Source organism: Dasypus novemcinctus, chromosome 23 (assembly GCF_030445035.2).
Source record: "Dasypus novemcinctus isolate mDasNov1 chromosome 23, mDasNov1.1.hap2, whole genome shotgun sequence".
NCBI lineage: Eukaryota > Metazoa > Chordata > Mammalia > Cingulata > Dasypodidae > Dasypus > Dasypus novemcinctus.
This window is the reverse complement of record NC_080695.1, coordinates 43,671,124-43,676,396: the sequence shown is the minus strand read 5'-3', so window position 1 is coordinate 43,676,396 and position 5,273 is coordinate 43,671,124. Positions and strand designations below refer to the sequence as shown.

Genomic DNA, 5,273 nt, shown 5'->3' with positions numbered 1-5,273 from the left:
GTTCTCTCCTGCAAATTTTACAAATAATACAAGTTTCCAAAAGATTTTAAGTCATCAAAGAAAAAATGTGACAGTATTATTTCAATTTCTAAAATATACATGCCTTTGAAAGACTGCTTATTTTCACTGGAGTGGAAATAATATTTTATTACTTTCTTATAGCAAAATCAATTTGAACCCATGGCTTTTCACTAAGAGATTGAACCAAAACTGAGCTTTTAAAAAATCTGTCTTGATAGTTAGGCCTGCAAATAGGCATGACTAATTATTTAACAAGCTATTTTATGTACCAGAAAGTAGACTATTTCAAAAGTAAATGAGGGAAAACTTTTGAAAATATTACTATCAGCTGAGTATATAGATATATTTGGGTATTATGAAATAATACATTTAATTCTCATCCTGCAGCATTACATATATTCAGATTTTGTCTTGTTTTCCCTATTACACTTCCATGCCATTACATCTGAAATAAATTATTTACTGTTATTTTTTATTTTTTAACATATTTTTATTTAAAAATATGGAGCACTTCATGGATTTGTGTGTCATTCTTGTGCAGGGGTCATGCTAACCATCTCTGTATCATTCCAATTTTTGTATATGTGCTGCCAAAACAATCACTTCACTGCTTTTTCAGTTAGTTTGTTTTTTAGGGGATACCAGGGATTGATCCTGGGACCTCATATATGGGAAGCAGGCAGTCAACCACTGAGCTACACCCGTCCTTTTAATTTTCACTGTGTTTATTCTCTTATCTTAGGTGTCATGGAGGAGTTATGTACACTTGGTGGTATAGTTTATGACCATGGAATCAACCCCCTGACATCAGCTAATTCTTCTGGGAACTCTCTCTTTCCATCCTTACCTTCGCTGTTCTTGTAGGGTTTGGCATATTCCTAAAAACCACCCTGGGCCTGAGGTGAGTCAAAGATGATGGCCAAAAATGGGCACTTGAAAGACGAGGACAATGAGTCCTTCCCTGGGAGTTCTGGACTTGGGCTAAGAAGAGTGTGCCTCTCTCCGTTGGCCGAACTTGATGTATTAACACCCAGGAGTTGTGCTTGTTTACATCATAGAGGAAGCTATTCTGAAGGCAGAGAGGAATGAACTCAGCACGCCGTGGAGCTGGGAGACTCCCTCGCCACGCAAAACGTCCAAGGCTCCAAGCCACAGTTGTTTTTAAGGCTCAGCTGCGCCCTTCTGTGGAGCCGACACCGCTGGCTACCACCCAGCCGCCCTGGGGTCACTGTCAGCTTCAGGGGCTTTTCTGCTAGTTGTTCATACTTGCAACCTTCTTCAGGGACAGACTCCTGCCCATTGGGAGAGCTTGGAGTGCTGGGATCACACGGAAGATGCCTGTTGTCGCCCCTTCCTGACCAACGTCCATGAGGAAGCTCAGCTCATCCGCCTCCACGGAAGAAAAACTCGGTTAATTTCCACCCCAGATCTCTCGGAGAGATGAGCCTGAGCCTGGGGTCACCTGAGGTGCTCCGCCCCGCCCCCCCGCGTTTAGTTTCCTCCCTGGCCCCATTCTGCTCTCCCCAACCCCTAACTGGTTTCCTGGAAGTGGTTATAAATCACTTGCATCCAAATTCCTGGCCCAGAGTCCGCTTCTAGGAAAACCTGCCTGGTTGCTTGGAGGTGGTTCATGGTCTGCCAATAGATTACCCTTCCACTTATATTAATTTACATTGCGTTTCTGTCATTTGCTTGCAATAAAAATTAAGTAGAGCAAAATACCACCAGAATACTGTAGGTAGGGTCTAAAATAATCAAAAGAGTTGAATGTGGGGGTTGTATTATTATTTGATTAATGAAAGGGCCTGCGTCAGCGCTGCCACAGCAGACTGGACTAATGTCCAAACTCTTAATATACAAATTTGGATTATTTTTCTGTAGTCCTTGGTTAGTAGCAATATGTGTTCCTCAATTGTCACAAATATAAGATATTTTTAATGGGGGAAAGTGTGTTGGGAGTGGGATACGGGAATCCCCTCTCTTTCTGATATAACATTTATCTAATCTAAAGCTCCTTTAAACATTTTTGGTGTTGTTTTTAAAAGTTCTATAATAAGTTTTCACTTTAGTATTGATAGTTACACCCCTAGCCCTACTCCAATTTATCCTGTAATATTGGAAAAGGCATTGAGGTAGATTTCATTTTCAGAGAAAAAAATGTTAGAATATTATGTATATACTTGAAATTTAGATGATGGTGTAAAATATTTCTTATCTGATGAAGTTTAATCTATACAGAGTCACCGTGATATTGGGTATTTAGATGTCATGGTCATCATCCATAAATTAGAGGCTGTGAAGATTAAAAGATATAATGCCTGTGAATATTGGCACAGAGCATGCAATTAATACATGCTTGTTCCTTTCTCTTTTACCCCTATTCTCTTCCTTTTATGATCATTTATTTTAATGATCTGTTTTCTATTAATAAATGTATATTGAAATTCTCTCATTTTCTGTTCTATCTTTAAAAAGGCAGTGATTTCATAAGAATTTCTATTTTATTTCAGTTTAGTTACTATTATATTTCAGTTTAATTTTTCCTTCAGACAATCATTACTTTATTCCTTTCTTGTCAAAGTTGGAAAAGTCACCTAAATTTTCCAACAGTTTAGCTTTCTCTTTGACTTTGGAACCAACCGTTCTCAAAGGAGAATGTATCAGAATCATCTGAAGGGGCTGCTTAGAACACAGATTACTGGATCCCTGCCCCCGGAGTTTCTGATCCCATAGGTCTGAACTGGAGCCTAGCATTTGCATTCAAGCAAGTCCCCGCTGGTATGGACACAATAAATCTGGAGATCACACTTTAAGGGCCACTACTTGACTGGTCCACTGAACATGACCTAGGGTACATTTATATTCTTCTGCTCTTTTGTGACCTTTCAGACCTTCTCCTTACAGGTTGTAGAAAGCCCATTTCTTGCAAGAGAACTGCGACACTTTTCAAACAGCAAAATTTGCTGTGAGTTGTTACATTGAGCCAGAGCTTTGACTGTTACAGAACATCAGTGTGAAGTAAGTTGCTATGTTGTACACTGTGGGAACACATGCTCAGGCACAACAGAGACTTTTAGCAAATGACTGTTCTATGATTTACACTGCACAAAGCATCCAAAAGAGAAGGAGAGAAGAGTCCCATCATGGCTAGTTTCTCTGGGAGGCCCACAGCTTGTGACAGGGCCAGTTAATGACAGCTCTGCATGCTCTGCTTCACGTTGGAGATGAGGGACACTTGTGCCACTCAGGTGGTGGGCTTTTATACACCCGAGGGGCAGGCACCCCCGTCAAATGAGGATAAAGCATTTATCAAGCAACATGTGTGCCCAGGTTGAGATTTAACACCCCTCTCCCCTGCCTGCTGTATGTGGTCTTTTGAGGAATGGAAATATACTGAATACCTGTATCCTAACAAGCAAAAATGGAAACATATCAAACACCTGCATGCCAACAAGCAAGGTGGGGAAAGGAGGGGGTTAGGCAAGGGCTGGGAGATGGCCATTGAGCATGTTTGTGACTCCCAAGCAATTGATCACAATTATGACTGTCCTCACTGGTTCTAGAAATAGTCTATTTGTTCAAATGCTCCCTCATTTAATTATCATTTATTATGTGCTAGCTATAAAAATAATACACAAATCAGGGAAGTGATGTCATTGAATTAATGCATGTGACAACTTAAAAGAGTAGGTGATCAAACAATTTATTTATTATTTTGCTCTTGATCTTCCTCTTATTCTTCCTTCTCTTTTGCTTGTTTCCCTTCTCTTCCTCCTCTTTTTTTCTGTACCTCTTTTTACTTTCCTCCTTCCCTCTCCTTTTCCCTCATCTCCTCTTCTTCCTTTTTCTTCAAAGAATATTATTTCTCCATTTTAGAGTAAAGAAGGGAACGTACTTCTTGAAATGTTTATAGCACAGCCTTTACTTCCTGAAATTTCAATTAATATAAAGAAAGTACCCTGAACTATAGGATCCCAGTAAGCATTTGCTGAGTGGTGAATAAACCAATCTCCTCACCTTTGGAAGCCACATATGTCCATGTTTTAGCTGCTTCTTCAGTAGCTTGTGTATAAAACAAATAAAACAACGTTCACATTTGCCTTTTTCCTTTCTTCATTCTGTATAAGCCATTCCATTATTTTTACAAAATTATGAGGGCACTCAAGTTTTTCACAGGTGCTTCCTGAATACATTTCTGCTCCGCACCCCTGTTGTCTCTTCCATTCAATACCTTGATGAATTACAAGAGGTTATTTTGAATCAAATTGATTTTATCCTATAGAAGTAAATTATAGCCATTAGAGATTTTGGGAGGTGGGTTAGAGAAAATTATTTAAAGAGAAATTTAAATTCCAAAATCAGTTTTTAACACTTTGGTATATTTCCTTCCATTTAAATTTTTTCTTTTGTTTTGTTTTTAGCATATAGACTTTGCATTTTGACAGAAGAGAAATCCTTTAAGAAAATTCAGGTATAGAATTTCAAGCTTCAGTAAACTGGATGCAAGTATATGACCTAGGTATATTTTGTCATTGAGACCACTATGCAATCTGCCCCTTTTCTTTACCCTGTTAAATTTTACAACTGTCTTTTTTTGCAGTTCTTTCATTCTGTATCTTTGAAGTGGTAGCAGATACTCACTGCCTTTATGCAAATAAAGTTTTGAAGGGTGGATCTCTAAACTGTCAGATCTGGGCCTCTGGATAGTAAATTTTATCAAATCAATTTTATTAAAACATATTAATACAGCATAAATCCACCCAAAGTATACAATCAATGGTATTCAGAATAATCACATAGATGTGCATTCATCACTTCAATCATTTTTAGAGCACTTTCATTATTCCAGTGATAATGAAAACCAAACAAACAAATAAAACTCATTACCTCTCACTCTCTCTATGCTGCCCCTGCTGCACTCTGTTTCCATCTCTCTAGTTTATTTGTATTTATATTTTTAAAAAACTGCCTTATATATGTAATATCGCCCATATTCCTATTTTATTTAAGGTTTCACTATATTATACAGTCTGGATAGTACTTTAGTCCCCACAGTACTCCTTTCTCTTCCTCCTATTTTTCATAATCTGTATCAATCAGCAGGTTGTTGCTGAACATGTTGTAATTGTTAAACAGCATTCTATAAATGGGTATACCTTTCAAATACTACACAGATAAATATGAGATTGAATTTCAATTATGAAGTTTTTTAGCTATGTGACCTAGGTCAAGGAACTCAACCTCTATAAAGT

At 38.0% G+C, this 5,273-nt stretch overlaps 1 non-coding gene across 1 annotated transcript; it reads right to left on the bottom strand.

Annotated features, from left to right (window-relative positions):
• Positions 1 to 517: 517 nt before the first annotated feature.
• Positions 518 to 624, bottom strand: LOC111760061 (U6 spliceosomal RNA). Its single transcript, XR_002793858.1, has one exon. It is a non-coding gene; the product is annotated as a U6 spliceosomal RNA (small nuclear RNA).
• Between the last annotated feature and the right edge of the window lie 4,649 nt (positions 625 to 5,273).